At 48.3% G+C, this 22,477-nt stretch overlaps 1 protein-coding gene across 4 annotated transcripts in view; it reads right to left on the bottom strand.

The window, feature by feature from the left end:
* Positions 1-22,134, bottom strand: part of stau2 (staufen double-stranded RNA binding protein 2) — a 500,403-nt gene extending 478,269 nt beyond the window's left edge. For all 4 annotated transcript variants that reach the window (XM_078540321.1, XM_078540322.1, XM_078540323.1 and 1 more), the window contains exon 1: positions 22,053-22,134. The gene's annotated coding sequence lies outside the window, so the exon portion shown is untranslated. The remainder of the gene's footprint in view (positions 1-22,052) is intronic.
* Between the last annotated feature and the right edge of the window lie 343 nt (positions 22,135-22,477).

Genomic DNA, 22,477 nt, shown 5'->3' with positions numbered 1-22,477 from the left:
CTCCAGAACTTGCCGTGCCCCTAGCCAAGCTGTTTCAGTACAGCTACAACACTGGCATCTACCCGGCCATGTGAAAAATTGCCCGGGTATGTCCTGCCCACAAAGAGCAGGACAAATCCAACCCAGCCAATTATCACCCCATCAGTCTACAGTCCATCATCAGTAAAGTGATGGAAGGTGTCATCAACAGTGCTATCAAGTGGCACTTACTTAGCAATAACCTGCTCACTGATGCTCATTTTGGGCCCTGACAGGGCCACTCAGCCCCTGACTTCATTACAGCCTTGGTTCAAACATGGTCAAAAGTGCTGAACTCCAGAGGTGAGGTGAGAGTGGCTGCCCTTGACATTAAGGCAGCATTTGACCAAGTGTGTCATTAAGGAGCCCTAGCAAAACTGGAGTCAATGGGAATCAGGGCGAAAAACACTCTGCTGGTTGGTGTCACACCTAGTAGAAAGGAAGATAGTTGTGGTTGTTGGAGATCAATCATCTCAGTTCCAATGCATCACTGCAGGAGTTCCTCAGGGTAGTGTCCTAGGACCAACCATCTTCAGTTGCATCATCAATGACCTTCCTTTCATCATAAGGTGAGGAGTGGAGATGTTTGCTGATGATTGTACAATGTTCAGCACCATTCGCAGATACCACTTCTCAGATACTGAAGCAGTCCACGTCCAAATGCAGCAAGACCTGGACAATATCCAGGCTTGGGCTGACAAGTGACAAGTAACATTTGCACCACACAAGTACCAGGCAATGACCATCTCCAACAAGAGAGAATCTAACCAACACCCCTTGACATTCATTGGCATTACCATCGCTGAATCCCCCCACTATCAACATCCTGGGGTTACCATTGACCAGAAACTGACCTGGACTAGCCATAGCAGCAGACACATGGGAACACCACCACCTGCAAGTTCCCCTTCAAGCCACTCACCATCCTGACTTGGAAATATATCACCGTTCCTTCATTGTCACTGAGTCAAAATCCTGAAACTCCCTCCCTTACAGCACTGTGGGTATACCTATACCACAGAGACTGCAGTGTTTCAAGAAAGCAGCTCACAACCACCTTCTCAAGAGCAATTAGGAATGGAAAATAAATACTGGTCTAGCCAGTGACGCCCGCATCCCATGAATGAATAAAAAAAAAGAGCCAGCACGAATGCGGAAGGTTGATTGTGTTTGACTAATCTAATTGAATTTTTTTGATGAAGTAACAGAGAAGGTTGATGAAGGAAATGCAGTGGATGTTGTCAAATGTTTTCTTAAAGTCCACATTGACAAAGTACCACTTAAAAAGCTGGTTAATAAAATTGAGGAACGTGAAAAAGATGGGTCAGTGTCAGTTTAGATAAAAATTGGCTTAAGGACAGAAAACAGTGAATCGTGGTAAATGGTTGTTTTTCAGACCACAGGAAGGTGAGGGTGGTGGAAGTGGAGATGACCAACGGTTTTAAAAGGAAATTAGATAAGCACTTAGAGTACACATGTATACAAATTGAACTTAATTTCCTACTGATCTGCCAAAGTATAAACTCTGTCTACCTCTCTTTCAGAGACAAGATCATTTCACTGTTTCCAGCTCAGCCAAGGGCCAGCATAGTTCAGTTGGAAGCACTCATCTTCAAGTCCAAGCTTCATTCCAGGACTGTGCTGTGCATTTGAGCACAGTATAATGCTAAACTGACCAAAAAGCCATTTGTAAAATCATAAAACATCATCTGAAAAAGATCAAGCAACTCCTCTAATGTTCTGATAACGTTGACTTATACCAAAAAACAGCCCAAAATCACAAGTCATTGCCTCCCTTCCATCACCCAGTCAAATATGACCTTGCCTGTTGCAAAATTGCCATTGCACCCACTCACACAATTACCATTGCACCCCAAAGCAACCCACCACATATAATAAACATAACACATAGTTATTTATATTTCACATTAGCAATCAAAGATTTACTAAAATACAAGTGTGGTATACATCAGGATATCCAGGAACTGAAAAATGTATATATTGCGATGATTTAGTTTGGACAGAACTGAAAATTACAAACTTTTTACCTAGACTGTAAATTTGAAGTCACAGTTTTAAAAAGTGAGGCATCCATCTGATATCAGTATCCTTATAAACACAGTATACAGTCAGCAAATAGTTTGTATACGTAAAAAAAAAAGAAATTCACATTCCAGCCTTCTGATAAGTTTAAGAAATTGTATGATTGATGTGGAAGGAAGCATAATTGTTCATGAGAGTTGGAAAAAACAAAATAAGTTAATGAGACAACTATTAATACAAAAGGGAAGTTTTCACATCGAAAAAATGCTTGTTAATTCATGTGATTAACTGTTTTTTTCCTTGATGAAGGTACCTATCGTACCTATTTTTTGTCGTGGTTAATGACGATTTCAATTTTCCTATGACATGGATTCCATGCAGCATGCATCAAAATACCCTGGCAGTCGAGCAGCAATTTCTGTACCAACCACTTTTCAGAATGGGCTATTAGTGCCGAGTCTTCCTGTCATTATAACATGTGAATGTCCTATTCTTGTCCTTCTGCAAAACTGATTGAAGCCTTTTATGGTGACTTATCAAGCTCAGAAACGTACATACCGAAAGTAAAGTTTAGTGGTTGCAGATATGCAGAATGGCACACAACACAAAGGTTACTAATAAAGTTTGATAGTAACAGTTATGCCAATTACGCGATCTATCCCACAGACAACAAAAGGCTGAATCAGGACTGCTCTGTAGCATCAACCATTTGCAAGTTTACCAACGCTAAATCTCACCCCATGCCTTTATCAAATCCAGGCTATACAGCTTACCTTCCTTCAAAAGAAAATAATTCTGTTTTATTTGCACTTTCCTCAAAATTTGATTGTTTGATACCAGAGACCTGTGGGTCTTCTCTGATTGAACATTTTCCCTGCACCTTGGTACCATAAATTACAGCTTGACTAGGGCACTGAACACTTCCAACAAACATGGCATCATTTCAATCAGCTGATACAGCAATATAATTTAGTAATCTTTTCATTTTATTTATTGTATCCTACTTTCACAATTTAGTCTGGGGTCATTTTCCAAACTTATTTAGCTCTATTTGTCTAATATACTTAAATATTCACTGCTTTAATATTCATCCTCACTCTGACATAACTCAACAATGTTGTAACATACCATCTCTAATAAGTATGTTTTGTTTTTTTTATCTTTCAGCCTGTTGTTTAAGTTTGTTCCTAAAATTTACCTCAAATAGCTAATGCTTTAAGCAGGCTCTTATATGGAATGTTTTTGGAAGTCTAGATACACTGGCCACAATTTGAGGGGTGGCAGGAGGGATGTGAAAAAACTGGATTTTCGTCCTAGGTGACTTTGATCCTGGGGAAGACTGCCGCAGCCCAGTCAAGTGCTTAACTGGCACACAATGCAGTGGACCTTCCCGAAAGTAAGTGACAAAGGGTTCTCGCCAGCTCTCCAGCCAACAGGTGAGACCCCCCGCCTAGGTTAAACTCCATCCACTGTATCTACTTGGAATGTCATCTCCTCAAAAATGTCAAGGAAGGTGGTCATGCAGGGTCTTTTGTTTCTGAATCTATAATCAATCTATGATGAATGCTGTTTACTATTGTATTCTTATGGTACAGATAAACATTATGGTACAGATAAGCCCATTAACAACCTAATGATATGCCCCTCATTGACACCCTCATGACAAGTTTCACAAAAGCTGGAATTTAGACTTTAGTTTTTTTTTCCCCAGGTTTATCTTTGGCCATATCTTCCATCTTAGCAAGCTACGCCGCTTTCTACCTGCAAAATGTTCCTCTTTATTTCATTTCTGATTAACTTGTTAATCATTTAGAGTTACACATACTTAAACTTGCTGATTCTAGGGAAAACTTTCATGACCTCTGTGAAGCAGACAGCTCAGAAGGTGAAGTGGTCTGCCAGTTAGTGGGATATGAAAAGGAGTCTGCCTGAGGCTGTTCTCCAGTCAACACTTCAATTTGGTGAAAACAAAAAGCTAAAAGCTACTGCGGATGCTGGAAATCCAAAACAAAATAAAAACGGAATTACCTGGAAAAACTCAGCAAGTCTGGCGGCATCGGCGGAGAAGAAATCAGTCAACGTTTCGAGCCCTCATGGCCCTTCAGCAGAACTGAAGCATAGTTTCAACAAGGGAGAAATATAAATTGGTTTAAGGTGGGTGGGGGGGAAGAGACACATTGAGGGTGTGGTGTGAGCAGATAATCAAAAGATGTCAGAGACAAAAGGGTCAAAGAGGTGTTGAAGGTGGCGGTCTTTGTCTGAGAAAAGTGCTAATTAAGAATGCAAGACAGGATATTCAAAGTACAGCTCTAGTGGGGGTGGGGTGGAAAGACTAAAGGTTTTAGTTTTAGATTTAAAAATAATGGAAATAGGTGGGGAAAGAAGAATCTATATAAATTATTGAAAAAAAAGGCGGGTGGGGGGGGAAAAGAAACGGGGTGGGGATGGGGGGAGGGGGAGTTTAAGATCTAAAGTTGTTGAATTCAATATTCAGCCCAGAAGGCTGTAAAGTGCCTAGTCGGAAGATGAGGTGCTGTTCCTCCAGTTTGCGTTGGGCTTCACTGGAACAATGCAGCAAGCCAAGGACAGACATGTGGGCAAGAGAACAGGGTGGAGTGTTAAAATGGCAAGCGACAGGGAGGTTTGGGTCTTTCTTGCGGACAGACCGCAGGTGTTCCGCAAAACGGTCGCCCAGTTTGCGTTTGGTCTCTCCAATGTAGAGGAGACCGCATTGGGAGCAACGAATGCAGTAGACTAAGTTAGGGGAAATGCAAGTGAAATGCTGCTTCACTTGAAAGGAGTGTTTGGGCCCTTGGACGGTGAGGAGAGAGGAAGTGAAGGGGCAGGTGTTGCATCTTCTGCGTGGGCATGGGGAGGTGCCATAAGTGGGGGTTGAGGAGTAGGGGGTGATGGAGGAGTGGACCAGGGTGTCCCGGAGGGAACGATCCCTACGGAATGCCGTCAAGGGGGGTGAAGGGAAGATGTGTTTGGTGGTGGCATCATGCTGGAGTTGGCGGAAATGGCGGAGGATGATCCTTTGAATGCTGAGGCTGGTGGGGTGATAAGTGAGGACAAGGGGGACCCTATCATGTTTCTGGGAAGGAGGAGAAGGCGTGAGGGAGGATGCGCGGGATATGGGCCGGACACGGTTGAGGGCCCTGTCAACGACCGTGGATGGAAAACCTCGGTTAAGGAAGAAGGAGGACATGTCAGAGGAGCTGTTTTTGAAGGTAGCGTCATCAGAACAGATGCGACGGAGGCGAAGGAACTGAGAGAATGGGATGGAGTCTTTACAGGAAGCGGGGTGTGAGGAGCTGTAGTCGAGGTAGCTGTGGGAGTCGGTAGGCTTGTAATGGATATTGGTGGACAGTCTATCATCAGAAATTGAGACAGAGAGGTCAAGGAAGGGAAGAGAAGTGTCAGAGATGGACCATGTGAAGATGATGGAGGGGTGGAGATTGGAAGCAAAATTAATAAACTTCACATGGTCCATCTCTGACACTCTCTTCCCTTCCTTGACCTCTCTGTCTCAATTTCTGATGATAGACTGTCCACCAATATCCATTACAAGCCTACCGACTCCCACAGCTACCTCGACTACAGCTCCTCACACCCCGCTTCCTGTAAAGACTCCATCCCATTCTCTCAGTTCCTTCGCCTCCGTCGCATCTGTTCTGATGACGCTACCTTCAAAAACAGCTCCTCTGACATGTCCTCCTTCTTCCTTAACCGAGGTTTTCCATCCACGGTTGTTGACAGGGCCCTCAACCGTGTCCGGCCCATATCCCGTGCATCCTCCCTCACGCCTTCTCCTCCTTCCCAGAAACATGATAGGGTCCCCCTTGTCCTCACTTATCACCCCACCAGCCTCCGCATTCAAAGGATCATCCTCCGCCATTTCCGCCAACTCCAGCATGATGCCACCACCAAACACATCTTCCCTTCACCCCCCTTGACGGCATTCCGTAGGGATCGTTCCCTCCGGGACACCCTGGTCCACTCCTCCATCACCCCCTACTCCTCAACCCCCACTTATGGCACCTCCCCATGCCCACGCAGAAGATGCAACACCTGCCCCTTCACTTCCTCTCTCCTCACCGTCCAAGGGCCCAAACACTCCTTTCAAGTGAAGCAGCATTTCACTTGCATTTCCCCTAACTTAGTCTACTGCATTCGTTGCTCCCAATGCGGTCTCCTCTACATTGGAGAGACCAAACGCAAACTGGGCGACCGTTTTGCGGAACACCTGCGGTCTGTCCGCAAGAAAGACCCAAACCTCCCTGTCGCTTGCCATTTTAACACTCCACCCTGTTCTCTTGCCCACATGTCTGTCCTTGGCTTGCTGCATTGTTCCAGTGAAGCCCAACGCAAACTGGAGGAACAGCACCTCATCTTCCGACTAGGCACTTTACAGCCTTCTGGGCTGAATATTGAATTCAACAACTTTAGATCTTAAACTCCCCCTCCCCCCATCCCCACCCCGTTTCTTTTCCCCCCCCACCCGCCTTTTTTTTCAATAATTTATATAGATTCTTCTTTCCCCACCTATTTCCATTATTTTTAAATCTAAAACTAAAACCTTTAGTCTTTCCACCCCACCCCCACTAGAGCTGTACTTTGAATATCCTGTCTTGCATTCTTAATTAGCACTTTTCTCAGACAAAGACCGCCACCTTCAACACCTCTTTGACCCTTTTGTCTCTGACATCTTTTGATTATCTGCTCACACCACACCCTCAATGTGTCTCTTCCCCCCCACCCACCTTAAACCAATTTATATTTCTCCCTTGTTGAAACTATGCTTCAGTTCTGCTGAAGGGCCATGAGGGCTCGAAACGTTGACTGATTTCTTCTCCGCCGATGCTGCCAGACTTGCTGAGTTTTTCCAGGTAATTCTGTTTTTATTTTGACTTCAATTTGGTGCGTGGAGTCAGACAAACATGAAGGCACAGAAACCAAGAACGCTAAACTTTTGAAATGTGCTGCGACTGGAAGGTCACAGTGACCAACAAAAGTGGTGAGGAGGGGCATGTGTGTAGTAACGGTATGTTACAAACTGTAATAATTACAATTTCAAATCAGGTCACTAGACAATGATCAGAGCAAGTACCATGGTCAATATTTTCTTCTTTGAGCCTGGGTCACCATATAATTAGCACCAGTGACATGGCCAAAATCATTTAACAACACAGAAAATTGGAACCTTTCTGGTCTGCACGGGAGAAGAGGAGATGGAATTACCGGGTAATTCAATCCAGAGTATTGTCACACGTGAAAGGGAAGCACAGGTGAAGAAAGTAGAGATTGTGACTGTCAGTCAATTAGTCAGGTAAGGGGAACATAGGAGAGCTAGTGAAGTGAAATGGATCCAGTAGACACTCCTCCTGTCCAACTGGTACAAAGTGCTCAATACCTTTTTTAATTCTTTCACGGGGTGTGGGCATCACTGCCTAGGCCAGCATTTTTATTGCCCATCCCTAATTGCCCTTGAGGTGGTGATATCAGACACCTTTTTGAACCGTCCATATGGTGTAGGTACACCCACAGTGCTGTTAGGAAGGGAGTTCCAGGATCTTGACCCAGCGACAGTGAAGGAGCAGTGATATAATTCCAAGTCAGGATGGTGTGTGGCTTGTAGGGTAACTTGCACGTGGTGGTGTTCCCATGTGTCTGCTGCCCTTGTCCTTTTGGTGGTAGAGGTCATGGGTTTGAAAGATGCTGTCGAAGGAGCCTTGATAAGTTCCTGCAGTGTATCTCGTAGATTGTACGCACTGCTGCCACTGTGCTTTGATGGTGGAGGGAGTCAATGTTGAAGGTGATGGATAGGGAAGACTGGAAAAGACAGCCAAAATGCCAACCAAGGCATAGTGCAATAGATTGTCCTAGGGAAGAGGAGCAGAGTAGAATGGTTGTAGTTACAGAAAATTATTATGGGGACTGAGTATTCCTTGCGATCAAGATTGAGTCCGAAAATGCGTGTGGTTATCTGGGCCAGGGTAAGGGACATCTCAAACTGATAGGAAAAATCTGCAAAGGGACAAAGAGAAGGCTCTGAAGAAGAGTTATATGGACTCCAAATGTTAACTCTGTTTCTCTCCACAGATGCTGCCAGGCCTGCTGAGTTTTTTCAGCATTTTCTGGTTTTATTTCATTTCCAGCATCTGCAGTGCTTTGCTTTTATTTATTATATAGAAGAATCCGGATGTTGTTCTCCACGTCTTAATGAACAACATAGGAAAGGTTAGGAAAGAAGTCCTACCAAGGAGAGAGCTAGGAGTTGGGTGCTCAATTGAAAAGTGGGGCTTCATGGCTAAAATACTCTGGTTGTTACCTAAGCTCGTGCAAACTGGCATAAGGACAAATAAATTAGTAAAGTCAATGTGTGCTTAAGGAAATGACATGGAGAAAGGGGATTCCACTTCATGGGACACTGGCATCAGGAATGAGCTGTACCATTGAAAAAAGTTGCACTCGAACCAGGTGAAAAAACAAGCTCTAAGGAGAAAGGGTACCCACAGTTGTAAATAAAACTTCAAACTAATAACATTGAGAGATGGAACTGCCAGAAATTACAGAAACCCAGGGGAGAATTTTCGGCTCGGCGAGCAGGAGCAGGGCCCACTCGCCGATGCGTAAAATTACGCGGGTTGATGTCGGGCGTGCATCCCGGCGTCACTGCGCTTCATTTAGATTTTCAGTTCAGCTGGCACACCGCCGAATCGGCTGCGTGCCCGCCGAACTGTCAAAGGCATGTTAAGGCCATTAATTAATTAATTAACCCTATTGAGAAAACTGCCTGTCCAGCCTTAAGGTGGCAGGCAGGCAAAGAGCCCTGGCAGACTTCGCATTTTCCATGGAACCTCATTCACAGGCGGGATGAGCTTTCATGAAGGGTTTATAAATTAAATAAAGTTTTTCATTAAAGTTCATTGACACGTCCCAGCTCATGTGGCACTGTCACGTGAGGGGACATGTCTTAAAAAAATTTTTTTTCTTTATTAAAATTTTTCAAACTTAAAACTCATCTCCCTGAGGCACCTCTGTGTCTCAGGGAGATTTCTGTGCTCTTTTACACGCATGCACAAAAAAGCGCACTCCCGACTCAGGGACCCCCCACCCCTGCCCGCACAGGGAGCGCACAGCACTTCCAGGTGCGCGTCACGCTGAACAGGCCTTAATTGGCCCAGCCACGTAAAATGGCGGCACGGATTCGATCGGGACACCGATCGGGTCCGTGCCCGTCCCCACACAACCCCACCAATGGGGGGAAAATTTTCCCCCTAATGTCAGGAAGATATAATAATGTTATCGGAATTTATTGTAAAATAGTGGTATGTGTGTCTATATGTGTCTGCGTGTGTGTGTGTGCCTGTGTGTGAAAGACTTAATTGGATTAAAGGCAGCTGGTCTGAAGGCTTTGGTGTATCAAAAGATACGTTGGGTTTGAAATGTTAAGTAGGTAAACATGGGGGAAGTTGTAGAATGTAAGAGATAAAGGGAACATTTGCATTTTAAATAAACCAGACAAGCTTGGATTCAAAGAGAGGGAGTGAAATATTGCACCTAGCCAGGGGAAGTTAAGAAACAATGTGTTTATTTTTCCCAAAGATTACTGGTAAACTTGGTACTATGAGAGATTTTTATTATTAGAAAGGTAAAGTCCTTCGTGAAACAATGGGAATTTGCATTCAAAGGGGAAAATATGTATAAAGGAGCAAAGGCTATGCGTAAGGGTAGGCATTCTAAGATCTAACTAGTGTGAAAAGCCTTCAGCATCTACACCTCAAGCTGCGGTCTACAAAGTACTGAAGTTAAGAAAACTCACATTGAATTGGATTGTTCAGGGTGTCATGTTTTGTTGCCTGGGTCCTTTAAAATCTATGTGTCTTACTGTTGCCTTAATGAAAGTGTAACTTGGAGTTAGATTAATTAGGGTAAATCTACATTTGCATTTAAAATAATTTCTTCGATTAATAAAGGCTTAATTTAGTTTTGTAAGAAACCTATGAGACTTGGTGGTCTTATTACTACTGAATTCAAGGCATGCATACCAAAATTTATACAAATTGCAAATCAAGTTGTGGCAGTTGTCTCAAGTTTCCCTCTGGGATTTGAGCAGCTCAGCATTTACCATCAGCTGTGCCATAACACCCAACAATAAAAGAAGCAAGAAAAGAGAGTAAAGGACAAACTAAAGGAAGGAATAAGGATAACATGAATGTCCAAAAATTAGATCAAAGCGCATAAAGGTAAAATAATTACTAAAAACAATTTAAACAATGGTGCAGCATTGCATACAGTACTCAAAATAAAATGAATGAACTGGAGGGAATAATTTGCAGAGAGGATCCAAATACAGTAGTAATGACAAGCATGGTTACATAGAGAACAGGCTGGCAACTAAATATTGCTGAATATAACACATTTCAGAACGAAAGGGAAAAGATGAGGGAGGTGGAGTAGCTGTATGAGTTAAAGACACCATAATGATGGTAGAAAAAAACAGATGTAACTAATGGAAAGGCAAATTCAGAATCCATATAGATTGATTTAAAAGATATGAAAAGATCAATCACCTTAATTGGGATATACTATAGATCATGAAGTGGTGAGAAATAAGAAACTTGATTGAAAACCAAAGCGGCTAGGAATACAAATGAAAAAAATGTCAATAGCAGCACTGCAGGTACACAAAGCAAATAAAACAAAGAACTGGATGTTAAACTTGTATAGCACCCTGGTCAGACTGCAACTGGAGTACTGTGCAGAGATCTGATTTCCATATTATAAAGAGAACATCAAAGCATTGGAAAAAATACAAAAAAGATTTACAAGAATGGTACCAGACTGAGGTATTAAATTAAACAGGATAGGGCTTTTTTCTTTAGAAAAGAGATGTTTGAGAAGAGAGCCGGAGAAGTTTTTAAAATTCTGAATAGCTTGGAGATGGGCCTTAAATACAAAATAGATACTAATAAATCCACAGGAAAATCAGGAGAAAGTCTTTCACTTGGAGACTGGTTACATTATGGAAACTGTTCCACAAACTATTATTCAGGAACCAGGAATTTCAAATAAGATACTGCCTAAATGGATGACTGTAGTGTTTAGCAGATGAAATAGGGCATAGATTTTCAAACCCTGAAGGATCTTAACATTAGGACTATAAGGATCAGTACTGGGACCTCAGCTATTTGCAATCTGTATTTTTTTTTCTTCATTCATGGGATGTGGGCGCCAATGGCTGAGACAGCATTTATTGCCCATCCCAAATTGCCCTTGAGAAGGTGGTGGTGAGCTGCCTCCTTGAACCGTTGCAGATACACCCACAGTGCTGTTAGGGAGGGAGCTCCAGGACTTTGACCCAGCAACAGTAAAGGTAATGACTTTGATGAAGAGAGAGAGAGTAATGTATCTAAGTTTGCTGACAATACAAAGCTAGGTAGGAATGCAATCTGTGAGGAGGGCACAAAAAGACTGCAAAGGGATATAGTCAGGTTAAGTGAGTGGACAACAAGGTGGCATATGGAGTATAATCTGGGGAAGTGTGAGGTTATTCACTTTGGTTAGAAGAATAGAAAAGCAGAATATTTTTCAAAGGCGTGAAACTTGTTAATGTTGATGTTGAGAGAGACTCGAGTGTTATCATACAAGAAACACAAAGTTAGCGTGCATGTACAGCAAACAATTAGGAAAGCAAATAGCACATTGGCCTTTACTGTAAGGGGAATGGAGTACAAGACAACACCTAGAGTACTGTGTGCAATTTTAGTCTCCATATTTAAGAAGGATACACTTGCACTGGAGGGAGTATAGCAGAGGTTCACTGGATTGTCCTTGGGATGAAAGGGTTGTCCTATGATGAGAGGCTGAGTAAATTGGTTCTATCTTCCCTCGACTTTAGAAGAATGAGAGGTGATGTAATTGAAACATTTAAGAGTATGAAAGGGCTTGACAGGGTAGATATTGAGACTTTGTTTCCCCTGGCTGGGGGATATCAAACAAAGGGGCACATTTTCAGGCCAATCATTTAGGACTGGGATGAGGGGAAATTTCTTCACTGAAAGGAATGTGAATCTTTGGAATTCTCTACCCCAGAGGGTCGTGGATGTGCCATTATTGAATATGTGTGACCATTATATCATAAGGTTTAGGTTGGCCGTGGAGAAGGATAAGGAACAATCCAAAGCAGGGATAATTAATTGGGGGAAAGCCAACTTCGATGGGGTTAGAATGCATGTGAGTCAAGTGAGTTGGAATCAAATGTTGGCAGAAAAGACGGTGGTTGATCAATGGGCCACCTTTAAAGAAAAAGTATTGCAGGCAATATCAAGGCATATTCTCTTGAAGGGGAAAGGTAGGAAAAATAAATCCAGAGCGCCCTGGATGACAAGAGAAATAGAGGTGAAGATGAAAAGGAAGAAGTGCACATACGACAGATGTCAGGTAAAAAACACAATGGAGAATCAGGCTGAATATATAAGGACCAGAGGAGAAGTGAAAAAGCTAATAAGAAAAGCAAGGAGAAGGCATGAAATGAGACTGGCAGCTAACATAAAAGGGAATTCCAAGGTCTTATATAAGCATATAAATAATAAAGGGGTGGTAAAAGGAAGAGTATGGCTGATTAATATTATAAAATTATAAAATGTGTCTAAAATTATGAAGAGTATTGATAGGGTAGACAGGAAGGAACTTTTCCCCTTGGTAGAGGGATCTAAACAGGGGGCATAGATTTAAGGTAAGGGGCAGGAGGTTTAGAGGGGATGTGAGGAAGAATCTTTTCACCCAGAGGGTGTTGGGAGTCTAGACCTCGCTGCCTGAAAGGGTGATAGAGGCAGAAACCCTCAGAACATTTAAGAAGTATTTGAGTGTGCACTTGCGATGCCATGGCATACAAGGCTATGAGCCTAGCGCTGGAAAATGGGAGAATAGTTAGGTACCTGTTTGACTGGCGCAGACTCAATTGGCCGAAGGGCCTTTTTCTGTGCTGTAGACCTCTATGACTCTATGATTAGGGATAAAAAAGGGGAGGCTGGAGAAATAGCAGAGGTACTAAACGAGTACTTTACATCTGTCTTTACAAAAGAAGATGATTCTACACAGGCCAAGGTGAGAGAGGAGGTAACTGGTACACTCGAAGAATTTACAATTGAGAAGGAGGAGGTATTAGAAAGGCTATCTTTACTTAAAATAAATAAGGTACCAGGACCGGATGAGATGCATCCAAGGATACCAAGGGAAGTGAGAGTGGAAATTGCAGAGGACTACTGATAATCTTCTAGTCTTCCTTAGAAACAAGGGTGGTGCCAGAGGGCTGGAAAATTACAAACGTTACACCCTTGTTCAAAAAGAGGTGTAAGGATAAAGCCGGCAACCACAGACCAGTCAGTGGTTGGGAAACTTCTGGAAACTATAGTTCGGGGCAAAATCACTAATCACTTAGAGAAGTGCAGGATAATTATGGAAAACCAGCAAGGATTCATTAAGGGTAAATTATGTTTAACTAACTTGCTGGAATTTTTTGAGGAGGTAACAGAGAAAGTTGATAAGGGCAATGTTGTTGATGTGGTATATATGGATTTTCAAAAGACATTTGATACAGTGCCACACAACAGGCTTGTGAGCAAAATTCTAGCTCATGGAATAAAAGGGAAGGTAGACACTTAGATAAGAAATTGGCTGAGTGCAGGAAACAGAGAGTAGAGATAAATGGTTCTTTCTCATATCGGAGGAAGGTCTGTAGTGGAGTTCCCCAGGGGTCAGTGTTGTGACCCTTGCTCTTCCTGATATATATTAATGACCTAGACTGTGGTGTTCAGAGCATGATTTCAAAATTTGTGAATGATACGAAGATTGGAAACGTTGTGAACTGTGATGAGGATAGTCTTGAACTTCGAAAGGACATAGACATGTTGGTGAATTGGACAGACAAGTGGCAGATGAAGTTCAATGCAGAGAAGTGTGAGATGATTCATTTTAGCAGGAAGAATATGGAGAAACAGTATAAAAAAAAATGAGAAACTCTAAAGGAAGTGCGGTTACATAAGTCATTGAAGATGGCAGGGCATGTTGAAAGAGCAGTTAATAAAGTATATAGTATCTTAGGTTTTATTAATAGGGGCATTGAGTACAAGAGTAAGGAGGTCATGTTGAACTTATATAAGACACTAGTTAGGCCTCATTTGGAGTACTGTGTCCAGTTCTGGTCACCATACTTGAGGAAGGATGTGAAGGCATTAGAGAGATTACAGAGGAGACTCACAAGAATGATTCAGGGATAAAGAACTGTAGCTATGAGGATAGATTGGAGAGATTGGGACTGTTTTCCTAGGAGAAAAGAAGGTTGAGGGGAGACTTGGTAGAGGGGTATGGACAGTGTAAATAGTGAGAAACTGTTCCCACTCAAGACAGCATCAAGAACTCGAGGGCACAGATTCAAAATAATTGGCAAAAGGAGTAAAATTGATGTGAGGAAAAATTTCTTCACCCAGAGGGTGGTTGGAGTCAGGAACGAACTTCCTGAGAAGGTGGTGGAGGCAGGTTCAATTGAGGCATCAAAAAGGATTACTATCTGAAAAGAATGAATGTTGCAGGGGAGTGGACTAGGCAGAATGCTCTTTCAGACAGCCAGTGCAGACTCGATGGGCCAAATGGCCTCCTTCTACACTGTAAAGATTCTGTGATATTTAAGGCTGAGATAGATTTTAGGACTCCAGGGAATCGAGGGATATGGAGATTCGGTGGGAAAGTGGAGTGAAAGCCCCAGATCAGTCATGATCATGTTGAATGGTGGACTAGGCTCAATGTGCTGTATGGTCATCTCCTGCTCCTATTTCTTACATTCTCTTGTTTACTCATCTAGGAAAACAGAGAATATTCCATCACACTCCTGGTTTGTGCCTTGTAGATGACAGAATGGCTTTCGGAAGTCAGGAAGTGAGTTAAACACAAAATTCCCAGTTTCTGATCTGCTCTTGTAGCCACAGTATTTATATGGCTGCTCCATTAAGTTCCTGGTCAATAGTGACCCCAGGATGTTGATGGAGGATTGATTGATAGCAATGCCACTGAATGTTAAGGGGAGATGCTTAGATTCTTTCTCGTTGGAGATGGTCATTGCCTGCAACTTGCATGCGAATATTGCTTGCCACTTAACAGCCAAGTCTGGATGTTGTCCAGGTCTTGCTGCACATGGGCACCGGCTACGTCATTATCTGTGGACTTGAGAATTGAGCTGAATAAGGTCATTGATGAAACAGCTGAAGGTGGCTGGGTTTAGGATACTAGCCTGAGGAACTCCTGTAGTGATGTACTGTGGCTAAGATGATTGGTCTCCAACAACCAGAACAATCTTCCTTTCTGCTGGGCATGAATTCAACCACTGGAGAGTATTCCTCCTGATTAACACTGACTTCAATTTTACTAAGGCTCCTGTCCCCATACTTGTCAAACGTTGCTTTGATGTCAAGGACAGTCACCCTCACCTCACCTCTGGAATTCAAATCTTCCGTCCATGCTTGGGCAAAGTATGTAATGAAATTCGGAGCCAAGTGTTTCTGGAAGAACCCAAATTAAGCTTCTGTTTTTTTTTTAATTCTTTCATGGAGTATGGGTGTCACTAGCTAGGCCAGCATTTGTTGCCCATCCCTAATTGCCTTGAGAAAGTGGTACTGAGCCTTCTTGAACCACTACTGTCAATCTGGTGTAGATGCATCCATGGTGATTTATGAAGAGTGTTCCAGGGTTTTGATCCAGCAACAGTAAAGGAATGGCATTGTTGTTCCAAGTCAGGATGGTGATTGGCTGGGAGAGGAACTTGCAGGTGGTGGTGTTCCAATGCATATGCGGCCCTTGTCCTTTTGGTGCTAGAGGTTGCGGGTTTGGAATGTGCTGTCGAAAGAGCCTTGGTGAGTTGCTGCAGTGCATCTTGTATATGGTACACACTGCTGCCACTGTGTGTCGGTGGTGGAGGGAGTAAATGTTTTGTTGGAGGATGGGGTGTCAACCAAGCAGGCTGCTTTGTCCTGGATGCCATTGAGCTTCTTGAATGTTGTTGGAGCCGCACTCATCCAGGCAAGTGGAGAGTATTCAATTAAACTCCTGATGTGGATAGACTTTGGGGAGTCAGGTGGTGAGTTACTCACCTCAGAATTCCCAGCCTCTGACCTGCTCTTGTAGCCACAGAATTTATTGAGCTGGTCCAGTTCAGTTTTTGGTCAATGTAAACCCCAGATGTTGATAGTGAGGGATCCAGCGACAGTAATGTCATTGAATGTCATGGGGAGATTGTTACTTTCTCCCTTGTTGGAAATGGTTATTGCCTGGCACTTGTGTGGTACAAATGTTACTTGCGACTTATCAACCCAAATCTGAGTGTTGTAGCTTTGATAAGGTGCCATCTCATTTTATATATACTTAGTGCTGCTCCTGGCATGTTGCTGAACTCTCTTCATTGAGCCTGGCTTGACAGCAATGATAGGGAGGGATATACCAGGCCACAAGTTTGCAGATTATGGTAGAATACAATTCTACTGCTGCAAATGGTACACAGTGTCTCATGGACGCCCAGCTTTGAGCTGTTAGTTCTGCTCTGCATCTATCCCATTTAGCACAGTTGGAGTGTCATGCAACTCAAAGCAGGGCATCTCATTGTGAAGATAGGACTTCATCTCTACTAGGAATGTGCAGTAGTCACACCTACAAATACTGGTATGGATATTTGCATCTGGCAGATTGGTGAAAACAAGGTCAAGTAGGCTTTTCTGTTGTGTTGGTTCTCTCATCACCTACCGCAGGCTCAGTCTGGTAGATATGCCCTTTAGGGCTCACCTAACTCGCTCAGTAGTGGTGTTGCAGAGCCACTCTTGGTGATGGACACAAGACCCCACCCAGAATACACTCTGTGCCTTTGCTTCCTTCAGTGCTTATTCCAAGTGGTTTTCCACATGGCTTAGCACTGATTCATATGTTAGACAATTAGAAGCGCAAAGATGATGTGTGATAAGATATATGAGGGTGGTCAGTGGTAATCAGCAGGAAATTTCCTTGCCTATGTTCGACCTGATGCCATGAGACTTCATGGGGTCACAGGCAATGTTGAGGACTCCCAGGACTATTTCCTCCTAACTGTATACCACTGTGTCACCACCTCTGGTGGATCTGTCCTGTCCATGGTAGCACTCCCACTTTTGACATAAATCTATAGATGCTAGTAAGGAAGGTTTTTTAGGGTCGACTGGGGTAGGTATACCTTTGTTGTATCTGGTGCTAGGTTGTTTCTCGAGGTCTATCCAATTTTATTGGTATTTGACTTTTTAGCAGCAACTTGATGTAACCGAGCTGCTTTCTAGGGCACTTACGAGTCAATCACATTGTTGTGGTCCGGAATCACACATGTGCCAGACCAGGTAAGGACAGGAGCTTTCCTTCCCAAAGGAATTAGTGAATCAGATGGGTTTTTATTACAATCCATTAGTTTCATAGTCACCATCACAGGCTAGCTTTCAGATTTATGTATGCATTGAATTTAAATTCCCCAGCTTTGATGGTGGGATTTGACCTCATGTCTTTGAAGCATTAGCCAGGCTTCTGGATTACTAGTTTAGTAACATAGTCACTACGCTATCATTCCCTGGACACAATATATGAATGAAAATTTTAATACTTGAATTTTAATTCATTTTAATTTTCAATATTTAATACAAGGAGTTATTTGCTTAGTGACTTAATTATCCGAGAGTGTCATGCAATTGTTGATTATCTACTTCACTGGAGCAATAACAGGGCCACTGGGTTGCCCAGTGGCCACTAAACAAAAATCAGCACATTTGTACTTTTTAGGGCACCACTAACATAGGAAATAAACAAACAGTCCAATCGAACTAGAAGCACCTCAAAAGAAGCAAGAAAGTGACATCAAAAGCAGAGGAAATGTTCCCAACTAAACCAGACACTCCATGCCCTGTGGTGCCCACTGGATGCAGAACACCAAGTGTACCAGCAGACAGTGCTTAATTAAGAAGAGACACAATTAGCTGACCTCTGCTTGGCCATTTGATTAAGCTGCAAGAGAAGACAGCATAATTTGAGCTGCAAGTGCTCATCTGAAGCTCGGAGGACCCTGTGGTGTTTATCTTAATTTATTCTCGCAATGAGGACAAGATGCATCTTCCTTGGCCATTTCAGAGGTGAGGCAGCCGGAGGTGGGGGTGGGGAAGAGGGGGAGCAGTATGGGGGAGGGGAAGGGGGAGCTGAGAAGGGAGTTGTGGCGAGTGAGAGGTGGGCAGTGGGGGTAGGGGCACAGAAAGAGTTGTAGTGGGCAGGGGGGAGTTGTGTGGGGGTGGAGGAGGGTGGCGAATGGGAAGGATGTATGAGGGGCGCTTTCAGGGGGGAAGAGGAGGGGGAATTGTGAGGACGAGGTGGGGTTGCAGGGGGGAGGAGGGGGCGTTGCAGGGGAGAGGGGTAGGGGGAAGATGCGAGGGAAGGGTGAGGAGGGAAGGGTGAGGAGGGGAGGGTGGGTGGCCGGGCGTGGAGGGCGGGTGGCCGGGCGGGGAGGGGGCTTACGGGCTGAAGGGTGGGGAGGGGGCTTGCGGGGAGGGGAGTGGCGGGGAGGGGGGTTGCGGAGGGCGGGGAGCAGGGTTGCGGGGCGGGGAGGGGGGGTTGCGGGGCGGGGAGGGGGGTTGCGGGGCGGGGAGGGGGGTTGTGGGGCGGAGGGCGGGGAGGGGGGTGGCGGGGCGGAGAGCGGGGAGGGGGGTGGCGGGGCAGAGGGCGGGGAGGGGGTGGCGGGGCGGAGGGCGGGGAGGGGGGTGGCGGGGCGGAGGGGGTGGCGGGGCGGAGGGCGGGGAGGGGGGTGGCGGGGCGGAGGGCGGGGAGGGGGGTGGCGGGGCGGAGGGCGGGGAGGGGGGTGGCGGGGCGGAGGGCGGGGAGGGGGGTGGCGGGGCGGAGGGCGGGGAGGGGGGTGGCGGGGCGGAGGGCGGGGAGGGGGGTGGCGGGGCGGAGGGCGGGGAGGGGGGTGGCGGGGCGGAGTGCGGGGTGGGGGTGGCGGGGCGGAGGGCGGGGTGGGGGTGGCGGGGCGGAGGGCGGGGAGGGGGGTGGTGGGGCGGAGGGCGGGGAGGGGGGTGGCGGGGCGGAGGGCGGGGAGGGGGGTGGCGGGGCGGAGGACGGGGAGGGGGGTTGCGGGGCGGAGGGCGGGGAGGGGGGTTACGGGGCGGAGGGCGGGGAAGGGGGTTGCGGGGCGGAGGGCGGGGAGGGGGGGTTTTGCAGGGTGTGTGATGGGAGAGGGTGAGGGGGGGTCGCGGGGCAGCGGTGGGGGGGCGTTGCGGGAGGGCAAGGTGGAGTTGCCGGCGGGAATTGCGGTGGGGGAGTGGGGGGTGTTGCAGGGAGGTGCAGGGGGGAGGTGCAGGGGTGGAGTGGGGGGAGATGCGGGGGGGAGGTGCAGGGGCGAGCGTTGGGGTGTTGCGGGGGGGAGGGGGTAGTTGGGGGCGGTAGTTGCGCGGGTAGTTGCAGGAGGAGGGGATAGTTGTGGGGGGGGGCAGTTGCGGGAGGTGGGGGCCATTGCCGAGGGAAGGGGTAGTTGTGGGTGGGAGGGGGTAGTTGCAGGGGGAGAGGGCAGTTGCGAGTGGAGAGGGCAGTTGCGGGGGAGGAGGGCAGTTGCGGGGGAGGAGGGCAGTTGCGGGGGAGGAGGGCAGTTGCGGGGGAGCAGGGCAGTTGCGGGGGAGGAGGGCAGATGCAGAGGTGAGGGGACAGTTGTAGGGGGAGGGGGGTAGTTGTGGGTGGGAGTTGCAGGGGGTAGTTGCGGGGGGAGGGGGCAGTTGCGGGGAGAGGGGGCAGTTGCCAGGGAGAGGGGGAGGGGGCAGTTGCAGGGAGAGGGGGCAGTTGCGGGGAGAGGGGGCAGTTGCGGGGAGAGGGGGCAGTTGCAGGGGGAGGGGGTCAGTTGCAGGGGAGAGGGGGCAGTTGCAGGGGAGAGGGGGCAGTTGCAGGGGAGAGGGGGCAGTTGCAGGGGAGAGGGGGCAGTTGCAGGGGAGAGGGGGCAGTTGCAGGGGAGAGGGGGCAGTTGCAGGGGAGAGGGGGCAGTTGCAGGGGAGAGGGGGCAGTTGCAGGGGAGAGGGGGCAGTTGCAGGGGAGAGGGGGCAGTTGCAGGGGAGAGGGGGCAGTTGCAGGGGAGAGGGGGCAGTTGCAGGGGAGAGGGGGCAGTTGCAGGGGAGAGGGGGCAGTTGCAGGGGAGAGGGGGCAGTTGCAGGGGAGAGGGGGCAGTTGCAGGGGAGAGGGGGCAGTTGCAGGGGAGAGGGGGCAGTTGCAGGGGAGAGGGGGCAGTTGCAGGGGAGAGGGGGCAGTTGCAGGGGAGAGGGGGCAGTTGCAGGGGAGAGGGGGCAGTTGCAGGGGAGAGGGGGCAGTTGCAGGGGAGAGGGGGCAGTTGCAGGGGAGAGGGGGCAGTTGCAGGGGAGAGGGGGGCAGTTGCAGGGGAGAGGGGGCAGTTGCAGGGGAGAGGGGGCAGTTGCAAGGGAGAGGGGGCAGTTGCAGGGGAGAGGGGGAGGGGGTAGTTGCAGAGGGAGGGGGTAGTTGCAGAGGGAGGGGGCAGTTGCAGAGGGAGGGGGGCAATTGCAGGGAGAGGGGGAGGGGGTAGTTGCAGGGGGTTGGGGGCAGTTGCGGGGGGTTGGGGGCAGTTGCGGGGAGAGGGGGGCAGTTGCGGGGAGAGGGGGAGGGGGTAGTTGCAGGGAGAGGGGGCAGTTGCAGGGGGAGGGGGTCAGTTGCAGGGGAGAGGGGGCAGTTGCAGGGGAGAGGGTAGTTGCAGAGGGAGGGGGGCAGTTGCAGAGGGGGGGGGAGGGGGTAGTTGCGGGGAGAGGGGGCAGTTGCAGGGGAGGGGGGCAGTTGCAGAGGGAGGGGGGCAGTTGCAGAGGGAGCGGGCAGTTGCAGGGGAGAGGGGGGCAGTTGCGGGGAGGGGGTAGTTGCGGGGGAGGGGGTAGTTGCAGGGGGGCAGTTGCGGGGGAGGGGGGTAGTTGCGGGGGGAGGGGGGCAGTTGCGGGGAGGGGGTAGTTGCGGGGGGGGTAGTTGCGGGGAGGGGGTAGTTGCGGGGAGGGGGGTAGTTGCGCAGGGGAGGGGGCAGTTGCAGGGAGAGGGGGAGGGGGTAGTTGCGGGGAGAGGAGGGGGGCAGTTGCGGGGAGGGGGGTAGTTGCGGGGGGGAGGGGGCAGTTGCGGGGGGGAGGGGGTGGTTGCGGGGAGGGGGAGGGGGGGTAGTTGCGGGGGAGGGGGCAGTTGCGGGGGGAGGGGGCAGTTGCGGGGAGAAGGGGAGGGGGTAGTTGCGGGGGGAGGGGGTAGTTGCGGGGGGAGGGGGTAGTTGCGGGGGGAGGGGGAGGGGGCAGTTGCGGGGGGAGGGGGTAGTTGCGGGGGGAGGGGGCAGTTGCGGGGAGAAGGGGAGGGTGTAGTTGCGGGGGGAGGGGGCAGTTGCGGGGAGAAGGGGAGGGGGTAGTTGCGGGGGGAGGGGGCAGTTGCGGGGGGAGGGGGAGGGGGCAGTTGCGGGGGGAGGGGGTAGTTGCGGGGGGAGGGGGCAGTTGCGGGGAGAAGGGGAGGGGGTAGTTGCGGGGGGAGGGGGCAGTTGCGGGGGGAGGGGGCAGTTGCGGGGAGAGGGGGAGGGGGCAGTTGCGGGGGGAGGGGGCAGTTGCGGGGGGAGGGGGCAGTTGCGGGGAGAAGGGGAGGGGGTAGTTGCGGGGAGAGGGGGAGGGGGCAGTTGCGGGGAGGGGGGGGAGGGGGTGATGTGCAGCGGGGTAATGGGTCTTGGGGGGACTGGGTGACCCCGGGGCTGCTGCAGCTCCTCCCCCTCCCCCCCGGTTAAAGCTCCAGCTCCGCTCACATCATGGCCGATCCCCGCGGCCAACCCGACCGCTCATAACCGGCACCCATAGCTTGTGCCTCCAAACAGCACCAGGTCCTCCGCTACCAGCCGGGTGCTTGCCACCCTCCCCGGTCTCTTCCCCCCCCTCCCCGGTTCCTACCTGTTTTCTAGGGGAGACCCTAGAAACGGCTCAAACATCGGCAAACACTAAAGAGAAATGAGTCCAGCGGGGGCGGGCGAGGAAGTGGGGGGAGCGCCAGCGCTGCTGCTCTATTGGCATCTTCTAGACTACAGTCAGCCGCTTTGAAATATTGAAACCCGCTATTTGTTTTTCCACAATTCTGCATTTGTTTCCATTTCATTCATTTTCTTTCCGAGTATTTAAACCCACGGCTCGTCTCTTTCCCTCCACCACCCCCCCGATATTCACGTGTACGAGAATGGTTGAGTCCGAGTGTTTGCCCCTCCCCCCCTCTCCCCAATGGGAAACTCAGGCTCAACCTGGCGCCACTTAAAGCAGGACAACTAGTGCAGGTCTAGAATTACTGTCAGTAACTCAACATGCCGGATCAGGGCTAAGAAAAG

This window comes from Cetorhinus maximus, chromosome 4, assembly GCF_964194155.1.
Source record: "Cetorhinus maximus chromosome 4, sCetMax3.hap1.1, whole genome shotgun sequence".
NCBI classification, from domain to species: Eukaryota; Metazoa; Chordata; class Chondrichthyes; order Lamniformes; family Cetorhinidae; genus Cetorhinus; species Cetorhinus maximus.
Note: the sequence above shows the minus strand (reverse complement) of the source record. Positions and strands in the feature narration are given on the sequence as shown.